This window comes from Quercus suber, unplaced genomic scaffold (genome assembly GCF_002906115.3).
Source record: "Quercus suber isolate HL8 unplaced genomic scaffold, Cork oak 2.0 scaffold_4, whole genome shotgun sequence".
NCBI classification, from domain to species: Eukaryota; Viridiplantae; Streptophyta; class Magnoliopsida; order Fagales; family Fagaceae; genus Quercus; species Quercus suber.
Window position 1 is genome coordinate 3094058 of NW_027069470.1, and position 11785 is coordinate 3105842.

At 34.6% G+C, this 11785-nt stretch overlaps 1 pseudogene; it reads left to right on the plus strand.

The window, feature by feature from the left end:
* The window catches only part of LOC112023014 (amino-acid permease BAT1 homolog), a 38959-nt pseudogene extending 28025 nt beyond the window's left edge, over window positions 1–10934 (plus strand).
* Window positions 10935–11785: the final 851 nt, after the last annotated feature.

Below are 11785 nucleotides of genomic sequence, written 5' to 3' on the forward strand. Positions count from 1 at the left end.
AGACCATGACTTGGTCACCACGCATGGGTTTTAGGGAGATTGCTTGTATTCCACGCCCAGTATCAGAGTCCTATAAGGAAAGGATTCCGCAATCTACGCGCTTAAGGATTCCTATAAGGAAAAGACTTCTACTCCAAGGAAGAAAGGTCCACCCTTTACTACTATAAAAGCCCCAATACCCTCATAGGCCGAGGTACGCATAATTAACCCCTCTCTAGCACTCTAGAGTTGAAAGAAGTTCTAACTTGACCTTCGGAGGGTATTTGGCCGGCACCACACCGGTGCTCTCTGCGAGGTCCTTTTCTTTTTCACTGTGCAGGTGTTGTCTTTAAGCGTACACGCGTCGTGCAACTCACTGGTGAGATTTTTCGGCATCATCAATATACTTGAAGATAAATATGAAAATAAAAAATTTGATGATAATTTATACATGAAAAAGCAAAAGGCCAAACTGATTGCTGAATATAAAAATTGATAAGAACCTTAAATTGTTTAGTTGGTTTCTAATATATACATTAAACCAATAACTGAGCACCCTTTAAGAATTTATTTGTTGGTAAAGAAACCAATAACGACTTATTCATATAATTAACTTCACTTCAATTGCAATTTTTTATTAAATTAGAAATTGTAGTAAGAACAAATAAATAGTTGTTTTTATCTAAAAAATTATTGCAAAATTTGGTTTATAATCAAGTTAGGATTCTTGATTGTAATTTAGTTTTTGCTATTCAAATTGATTTTTTTCAAGGTTTTGACTCTTGAAAACAATCAAATTTGTTGTAGTGATTAGGTCTCTCTTGGGTACAATAGTTGTATGCCACTAAATAACTAAATATAATTTTTTTTAAAGAAATTTAATAAAATTTCTGCAATTTGATACAGCCATTTGGCGCAACTGCGGTTTCTAAGTTCAACTTTTATTATACAATATATGATATATATATATATATATATATGTAAGGTTGAAATTTATCAACAATCTTGTTGGCTTTATTCCGTGTCAATTTACTTGTAATTTAGCACTTGGTAACTCTATATTTAGATGGGATTATTGTAAGGGTAGTGTGTGAGAAGATGTGAAGAAAAACTCAAGTATGTGCAAAGAAGCAGAACTTCGTAGCTAGGACTCGCGGGTGGCTCGCGGCTACAAGCCGCCAAATGCAAGCACGTGAGATACACACAAGAAAGCTGAAGGGTCGCGTCAGCTGTCGCACTACAGGACAAAAGTCCTAGGCTGGCCAGGCCGTTACGTCACGACTTGAATTCGCGACTTGGACAAGCCGCGAGACCATGTCACCAATTTACCCTGTTTGGCAAAAACTGTCTCTTCGTATTCTTTTCTCACCCAACTATATATAGACCCTTAAACCCACGATTTTATGAGAGCTTCCAGAGAGAATTTTGTGAGAGAAATCCTAGAGAAAAACAAGATTGACTCATCCCCAATCTTTACCTTAGAGACTCTACAAATTCCTCTACTCTCTTCCTCTCCATTGTTACATCCTTGAGAGGCCATTGACCAAATCCTTATCTCACCACACCCACGTTTGTGAGAAGGTTCATTTGGTGTTAAGGGAAGCAGTTTGGAAGGAACCAATATACATTGGTTGATGCTATGGTATAGTAGCGGAATCCGGGAAGCTAAAGAAGAAATAGGTTTGGCCTAACCTCGTTGGAGTAAGAAGCTTTGAGGGCTTAGGTACTTGGGTAGATTAGGTTTGGAGGGTCTTCTGCTGCATGTATTCCAATTACATTCTTTAGTGGATTATTTACCGCTTGGAGGGCGGCGGAGAGGTTTTATGCCGAGGACTTCGATTTCCTCTTCGATAACACATCGTGTGTTGTCTGTGTGTTTGCATCTTTCTTTTCCTTTATCTTTGCCTTATAATTTACTGTTATGGATGTGTTTATATTTGGCTTAGATTGTTCATCAATTATGTTATGAGCTTGTTATCATGTTCCGCACATTAGTTGTTTGATATAAGGCTTGAATTGGTAATTTTATATTTGGGGGTCTAAACGTTCAAGGGTGTTTTATACACATTTTGAACTTTCAATATATATATAAAAGTATTTGGAAAGGTTGTGATGGCTACATATTTCAATACCAACTAATACTTTTTGGAGTTTCGGTCTGATCTTGGCACAAAACAAAGGGTTTACACCCTCTAATGAGATAATGACACATAAACATTTTACCAAAAAAATAATACAACCTATCGCACCAATGACAGCTACAATTTAGTGTTAGACCCATTTACAAAATCATAACCTAAACTGCTCTATAGAAAAACAACGTTCGCATCGGACCTCCATGCCACTAGAGTCACTGCCGAAGCCGTGGGAAAACGACAGAGAACCAGAAGTGTGGCATCACTACACGGGTATCACTTTTCATCGAGCATTAGACCCAAATCTCGTTATCATTTTTTTCCCTTGCTTCTTGGTACCCTCACTTGGCTAATACATGTGATGTTGAGTGAGGAGGAAATTGTGTTTTCGAAAGCGCAACCTCGCATTACTATCCTGGTGCTTGTGGTCAATTTCTTAAAGTTTGGAGTCAGTTGAACTCAATGATAAAGAACAGTAAGTTAGGCATGGTGCACAAACATCGTAGCAAAAAGGAACTCTATGACAATAGTAAATTGACTTCAAGCTGGCCAAGAATCAATACTATTAGTGCTAGTCAGGGGTGGAACTAGTCTTTGACCGGATTATATATATATATATATATATTTTTTATGAACATTTCTATAGGTATATTTAATGTTCAATTAGGCCAAAAAAAAAAATAATAAAACTTGGTTATCATTAATCTCTTCTTACTTACCATCAGCTCACTAGCTACAAGCCAGAGATGAATCTATGTTATGGTTTGCTATCTCATATTAGAAGATAAACTCGATGATGAAGATGAGAGAGAAATTTCTCATTGAATGGATAAGAAAAGTATAGCTCTGCTTGTATATACAAGGAACAAAGCATTTGAATGAAACAACACAAAAGCAATTAAAAACAAGCTTTTTAATTTTAACCCAAATAAAGTTCTTGTATTGCTCTTTTTTGGATTCTCAATTTCAAAGTTAGCCTAAATTCTTTCTCTTGATGACCAAAATATTTGATAAAAATCCTTCCATCCCCACACGTAGGCTACTCCTCTACTTGATGTTTATTTTTTTCACTATCTTGATATTCGTTGGATCCATTGATGACCATAGTGGAGCAATGTTAGTTATTTGTAACATTATCAATGATGTTTATTGTCATTTTGAGTTACGAAAGTCAGTTAATGATATCAAACAGATAGTAAAGTAGATAAAATTTGTCAAACCGTGTCAATAGAATTCAAATGAAAAAACCAAGTGTCAACTGATCTTTAAAATGCCTAGCTAATGTGGCCAGAGACTATAACAGAACATGAGGCCGAAGAACGTGGTTTAAAAACATACCCAAATAAATGATAAAATATTAAATTGACCCAAAAAAAAAAATTTATTCTTGAGGTTGCAATTTTTTTTTTTTTTTTTTAAATTCCAAACTTTGCCCCCCTAAACCATCGGCTCTGGCTCCATCCCTGGTGCTAGCGGTGCGATAGGGTCTCTTGGTTTTTTTTTTTTTTTTTTTGGGGGGGGGGGGGGAAGGGGGGGTGGTATTTTCTCACTGCATTTGAGCCAATGAAAGTGTTGATATTTTTTATTTGATGCCAAAATACAGTAAAACTCATACCAAAATCAAGTTATTAATGTCCAAACCGATCGATGCACTCATGTTGTCTCTATCGTTTTTTTGATGCTCCACAATGTGGAGGTCCAATGCAAATGTTTACGTTCTACAAAGCAGGTTTGGGTTTTGGTTTTGGTTTTGCAAATGGGTCTGACCCCGATTGTAGCTGATATTTGGTGTGGTAGTTTTTATTACTTTTTTGGTCAAATGCTTACATGGCATTCTCTCATTAGAAGGTGTAAACTCTTTGTTTCACGCCAAGATTGGACCCAATTCACTCTCGAATGAAAAATCTCCTTCGCAGCTCTGCTTCCTCTTACCCGAACCTCCACCCCACCACACAACGATGCATGCCGCCACACAAGTCACCAGATTCGTTTCTGGAGCTTGTAAACATCCAGAGCTATCGTGAGAAGCATGGTTTCACGATTCGAAAGTTTGTTTTTCATGATTTTCCCTTTTTTCCAATTTGGATTTCTTTGTTATGGGTTTTTCTGTATTTTGGTATCTTGAGCGGTGGAGAAGCGGTGACTACACAACAAAGATAGTGGAATGGATGGAGCTCCAGAAGCGAATGCGGATCTATGAGCTGGGTTCTTTCATCTTTGCCACCATTTTTGTTGGTTTTTGCTAGAAACATAGCCCCAGTGGACCACAGGTGGAACTAGCATGGTCTTGGTGGGGACAACTTTCGTGGGTTGTGTGCAGGTTTGCATCCTTGTCCAGTGAGTCTCTTGCATTGGAGTGGGAAAGACAAGGCATGGGCTTGACTCGATGCTAACTGGCCTTGCCCTTTGGATGTGGTGTGGGCACCTTATGATCTGTTACAAACTCAGTTCGCTCTTAGTCTTAGAAATGTTTTATTTTTTTATTTTTACCTTGATATCATGAAACCATGCTCACAGCGGCTCCGGACACTGGTTTTAAAAGAACTAAAGAAGTGAATAAACAAGAAGGAAAGAACTTCAAAAAGCAAAGGCACATTGGCAAGATTTGATTTTTACATGATTGGAATTTTTTTTTTTTTTTTATTTTTTTATTTATAATTTGTAAAGAAATACTGGTTTTATTGAAATAATGACATGGTGTGGTCTTTTACGCAGCTCTGATCCAATTTATTCTCTTTTCAAAACCATTCTGGTGGGAACAGACAAAACAAGAGAAAGGAGGGGAACCGAAAAAGATTACAGAAGAAGCAGCCAGCCAAGGAGGGGGCGACTGGCAACCTGGCAGCGAGTTACATACTAAGACGCTTAGAACGGTAAGTTTTGATGTTTTTGTATCGGTTTACTGGAAATTAGAAATCACTCAACAAACTTTGCAAATGGATTCTGGAAAGAAGCGTCTCAATGAGCTTGGATACTAGCAAGAGTTGAGAAGAGCCATGGTATGTCTGAAACCTTCCATATCTCAAAACTCATATATATTTTCCTCACTTTTTCGCAACTCACAAGTCTTCAAATCATATATGTTACTTTATAGTTTGAAGCATATTTCATACTTGTATGTCGGGTCTCGTAAAGAATCTAACAATTTTAATTCATGCTTTCTTTCTTTTTCTTTTTCTTTTTTTCTCTCTTCAGACTGTATTCAAGACGCTGGCAATAACATTTTCATGCACGGCAGTTTTCCCTGGAACACCACTATATGGCCCAAGCCTACTTTATGCTGGTCCTCCAAGCTTAATTTGGGGATGGGTGGTAGTCTCGTTTTTCACCTGGTTTGCTGGTCTAGCCTTGGCTGAGATATGCTTCTCCTTCCCAGTATGTTTCTTTTTTGTTACTATTTTATTTCCTCTTGATTACTCCTCACACGCGCACACAGATTGTTTGGGCAATGCTTCGGTTGCATTCCAAACCCACATATCATTACTCTTTACCAATGTTTACTATCATGTTTACACGTGTTACTTGTTTAATCTTTTGTTCTTATTATGTCTAAGATATTTTTTTTCTTTTTCTGAATTTCAAATTTGCTAAACTTTTTGCTGATCTTGGTCGTGGAATCATTGAACAGACTGCAGGCTCCCTTCATTTCTGGGCTACCCATTTGGCTAGACCCAGGTGGGGGCCATTTGCATCATGGTATTGTGCTAGGCTCGAGACCATCGGAATTATTTCTGGAATTGCCGCTCAGGTTAATTTCGCAACATCCTTTCAACATGAATCCCCCAGTGAACTACTGCACTGCAGTCTGAAGTTATTATATAAATTATACAAAAAGTAGTAATGGACTACAGAAAATAATAATAAGTTTGCAATGCTAAGTGGTAAAACACAACATATGTAACTTGTTTCAGGCGTATTCAGGAGCGCAAGCATTACAAATGATCATTCTTTTGTCCACCGGTACAAACAAGGGTGGAGGCTACTTTGCGAAGTGTATTTTTATGCATGTATATCTGCCTAAATATGGGCCGTACTCAACACATTCGCGTTAAAAGTACGTAATAGCATTCGTTGACGTAATTTCCATATGGTGGCAGGTGTGGTGTGCTATTTAGTACTATTTCGTTTCTCAAGTTAACTCCAATCAAAATTTTCTATGCCACTTTCTCTGAACTACTCTGTACCACAAATCAAGATCTGCTATATGTTTATTAATTCCTCTATTTAAGTTTTTGTTTCACTTTCCCAAAATAAAAGATTAAGATTAAAAATAAAAAATAAAAAAATCTTATCATCTACAGTCCACACCACCAGCGACTTCCTCCGCTGTCACTAACTTGTGACCACCACCCCAACCTCACAGACACTGTGGAATGCCCATGAAAAAGGCTGAATGGGTCCATTCAACAAATTAAAATCTAACTTTCATTCAAACTTCTAGCCAACAAAACCACAATGCCACAGGCAATATTTAATCATAAAGTGGGATCAATTTGTATCAAATTTGTGTCGCTTTTGGCTTCGGGGTTTCTGGGGTACGTACGTAATGGTATTTGTTTTACTTAAAAGTTAAGGGAAAGGAGGGGAGGAAGATGGGTTTTGCTTTGTTGAATTTAAAGGTGTTTAAGGTGCTTTCTTTTAAAAAAACACAACAATCAAAAGGCTAAATTTATTGCAAAATTTGAAACCCAAGAAGTACAGAATCCTATAAAGTAAGATTCTCTCTCTAGAAATTAAAGTGAAGGTGGGTGTGGGGTGTCGAGGTCGTTGATTTGCTGGCTACTGTCCATCTGGATGATGAGGGGCACGACGAGGATGGGGAAGGTGGTGCTAGAGAAATGCATAGATTAATGGCATTGCCAGTGAGGGTGGAGGACATTGGTGGTGGTGGGGATAAGAGGTTTTTATTTTTTATTTAGGAAAGCCAAATAAAAACTTAAATTTAGGAAGTACTCTCTCTATTTCAATTTGTTTGTCTTATTTAAAAAGTTAAACATTTTAAGGAAACATCATTTATTATCTTGTATACTTTATAAAAATGTAGAGTAATGTTATAGTCACAAACTATTTTACAACATTTTTATAAACTATTGATGTGGCAAATTCTTATTAGTTCTAATATGAGTCCATTACTAACATCACATTTATATTTACCAATCATTATTTGAAAATTACTAAAGTCACATTAACAGTTTGTAAAATTTTTGTAAAATAGTTTGTGTCTGTAGTATTATTCAAAATGTATAAGTTTATAAAACTATCCTTAAATAAATTTATCAATTTTTTTAAAAAATAGTTATTTTTAATGAACCAACTAAAAAGGTGCCTCAATTAAATTGATTTTTTTTTTTAAATATTAGTTAGTTTTCTTTTTAAATGTTTTTGAAAATAAAGTAGAGGTATAATAGGAATATTAGTAAACTATTAATTTTTATTTTTAGAAACAAGACAATATTTTGAAACATCTTAAAATTAAATAGAGGACAAATAAACTGGAACGGAAGTAATAATAGATACGTAACAAATTTTAATTTGTGGTACATAGAATAGTGCAAAGAAAGTGATACAAAAATTTTTGATTCCTCTACAAGCACAAGTTTTACTTCTTAACGTCGAGTTCATACAGGTCAACATATATTTGACCGGTAATACTTTTTTTTTTAATGAGAATTTGACCGGTAATACTTAGAAAGTTTTACAGGTCTTGTTAATTTGTGTCCTATTGATAGTGATATAGATTAAGAAATATTAAATATTCTACTATGATTGTATGTGTTTTCTAGATGTTTATTTATAGCATTACTCTTAACTTTAGAATAATACTAGAGATACAAACTATTTTATAAAATTTTTTGTAAACTATTGATGTAATGAGTGACAATTGGTAAATAAAAAAATGATATTAATAGTGGGTTTAGATTAAAACCAATAAGAGGTTAGCCACATTAACATTTTGTAAAAATATTGTAAAATATTTTGTGACTATAGGATAACTCTTAACTTTATTTCTACTTCTTTTGTCCCATTTATCAACAGATTTTGAAAAGTCAATTAACACAATATTAATAACTTTCCTAAATTAATTTTATTTGAAAATTTAATACCCTCTTCTACTAAAATTTAATAAATGAGAATAATTTGGAAAACTTAGGGTAAGTTTGTTAACTAATTTTTTTCTCAGTTTTCTCTTTAATTCCAATTACCATTTTTTGTTTCCAATAATAGAAAACTTGTTTGGTAAGCTGAAATCAACGGAAAATTGAAAATAGTTTTCATTTCTAATTTATAAAGAAAAATGAAAATAGCGAAAGGGCTCTTTCAAGTTTTTTCTTTTTTTAGGCTTATGAAAACAGAAAAAAAAAAAAAAAAAATAGTGTCATTTTACCACTTTAATAAACCAGCACTCTGGTTCAAATCATGTAACTAAACACATTCTAATTTTTGTCTACAATATTTTTTCTCTTTCCCGCAACTTATTTCACAAATCCAGCTATATATTTTTCTATTCTTTGTTGCGCCTCCAATTCATCACAGAGAGACTGAAGAGAACGAAACCAGAGAGGCGAACCATGTACGATAAGACTCATTCCCTTTTTTTCTCTCCCCTCCTAATTTAGTTGGGTATTCGGTCTTCTTCTACATCTCTCTTTATAAAATAAAATAAAAAAAATAAAAAAATCTTTTCAACTAACTAAATGTGTTTTAAACTTTGAAAACACAAGAATTTTTTTAATTTTTTTTTTATTTTTTTTATACTTTTTTCCTTAAAAACAAAAACAAAAACAGTTAGCCAATTGAAGACAAAGAGAGTATAAACACATAATTTAATGGCATATTAAATACTACTTATCTTATGTCTCAACTTTTAAAGTCTCTTATCATCGAAAAAGAGCTCTATGATTCAATCTTCACTTACACCAAAAACTAATAGTGTCTAAGTCTTATGACAAAAGGCAAATATCAAGAGCGGACGCCATATATTTAAATGCTAGATATATTTGATGATTTTCTTACAAATTCCTTATGGTTTTCATTCAACTTACATGCCATCAGTCTTATAATTTAGGTAATTGGTGGATTAGTTGTCATTATAATGCTCCCTATAGTGGCACATCCAACAAAACCGGCTTCTTATGTGTTCACACATTTTGAGACATCCCTTGAGACGACTGGAATATATAGCAAACTTTATGCAGTTATATTATGATCGGTACTTCTAAGCAGCTATAGCCTATCCGGTTATGATACTGTAGCTCATCTAATAGTGAAAACAAGAGGTGCAGATAGAACAGGCCCTATTGCTATTCTTTCTAGTATTGGGATCGTCACCATATTTGGATGGGCTTATTATTTAGCTCTTACCTTCAGCATTCATGTATGTTTCTAATAGTTGGATCCTTTTTTTTTTTTTTTTTTTAAATGCACTTAGCAAAGATAGCTTGAAGATGACTTGAGGTCGTAATTTCAATGCAGGACCTTAACTATTTATACGATGTGAACAATGAGACAGCCAGTGTACTTGTAATAGCACAGAGAGAGAGAGAGAGCTTGATAGGTTATATTGAGTTTGACTTACTATAGAGCATTGAACGTAACACAAACATGACACATGTTAAAAATAACCGCATTCCAGAGTATTAAAGTCTAAAAATGAAAAAAAAAAAAAATAAAAAAACATGACACATTAAAAAAGAACACATGTCACTCTCATGTTTAATGTATTGGAGCGCTATATAAAAGCTTGAATTAGATCTAGTTACCCAAATTCTATGGTATTATTGCTTAAAAAGTCACAACCTGCCTGATTTTTCCACAACTAATCTTGTGGTCATCAAGGCAGTCCAAAGAGCTCATAGTTCCCTTTATATATATATATATATATATTATCATGATTCAATCAAGGAATGGTAATTAACTACTTGTTTTCTAAAAAATACTAACATGTGTCTAAAAAAATGGTTACATGTCACTTTCGTGTCCCATCTAGTGTATCACATCCACAACTAATCTTGAGGTCATTCAAGGAGTCTTGAAGAACTTATAGTTCTTTTCTTCTTCTATGGGTCTGTTTGGATACCACTTATTGTTGAAAATTGAAAATTGAATACACTGTACCAAAATAATTTTTAAATGTGTGAATAATGCCGTGAGACTCAATTTTAAAGTTGATTTTGCTGAAATCCGTACTTGCGGATCCCGTGAATAGTGTACGAGGCCCACACACATGTGGTCTGCCACTATCCAAACCTAGCCTATATTTCCTTTTCTTTTCTTTTTTTCAATCTAGGAATGGCTATAAACAACTTGGTTTCTTCTTCTTCTCTTTATAGCTTATGCGCTATCAAGGGATAGAGGAATCCCATTTTCACCAAGATGGAGAAGAGTTCACCCAAAGCATAAAGTTCCAACAAATGCTGTGTAGCTTTGTGCAGCTATCAGCATTATCCTTGGCCTGCCCATCTTGAAACTTGACGTAGTTTCAATGCCATCATTTCCTTAAGTACAATTGGATGGGTGGGAGGCTATGCTATCCCAATTTTTGCCAAGCTAGTCATAGCAAAGAAAAATTTCGAACCAGGACCTTTCTATTTGGGTAAAGCAAGAAGGCCAATATGTTTGGTGGCCTTCCTGTGGATATGTTATACCTGTTCGACCTTCTTATTGCCAACAGCCTACCCCCTCCAATGGAAAACTTTCAATTATGTACCAATAGCCCTCGCTGTAGCATTGACACTGATAATGCTTTGGTGGTTCTTGGATGCCAGGAAATTGTTCAAGGGACCGGTAAGAGATTTTGAGAAACAAGATGAAGACATTTGAATTTTTGAATGTGTTTCAAATGCTGAGCTTATAGATGTTGAACCCTGGTATAACTTAAGAAACACCTCTGCTTGCATTTTTATTCTAAAGTAGTGGTCAACTCATGTGATTCATGGGAAAATGTAATATAATAAATTTGTAGGTTAAAATAGTACATATATTGTTTAAAAAAATTTTAAAAAAAGTTTTATGTAATGGAACATATAATGTATTTTATATTCAACAACAATTTATAATGATATATATATATATATATATATATTAGAGGTGACAAAATAAGCCCAAATCCATTTGCCCACCCAAACCCACCCACTCTAATTAAAAAAAAAAAAAAAAAAAAAACCCAGTCCTCACCTTAGAGTCTTAGAAGTTTTAGGGTTAGGTTTTCATTTTCCCCCTCATTTTCTCGGCCTCCAATCACGTTTCAGGGTTAGGTTTTCATTTTCCCCCTCGCTTTCTCGGCCTCCAATCACTCATCGGTAAACTTCGAATCTCAAATTTGGACCTTCTGGTTCGACAACCAGTCCAAACCCAAACAAGGTGCGGCATTGATTTTGGAAGTGAATATTACTTTAGTGATGCTAAATCTGTTTGCGGATGAGGATTATACAGATCTGAACAACTCAACTCAATATTCATGTTCTCATAACACATCCAATTCCCTTCAGTAATTACTAGTTGGTCAATTTTGAACCGAAGTTGTATTTAGTGCATTTTTCTGGTTTTTTTTGTCCTTTTTCAAGAACATTGCATAGAAGATTGTTGGCCTTAAGGCTTTATGAATTAATAGTATATATCTTTTTTTTCTTAAATCCAATAACGAATTTTGCACATCCTTTCATTTAATGTTC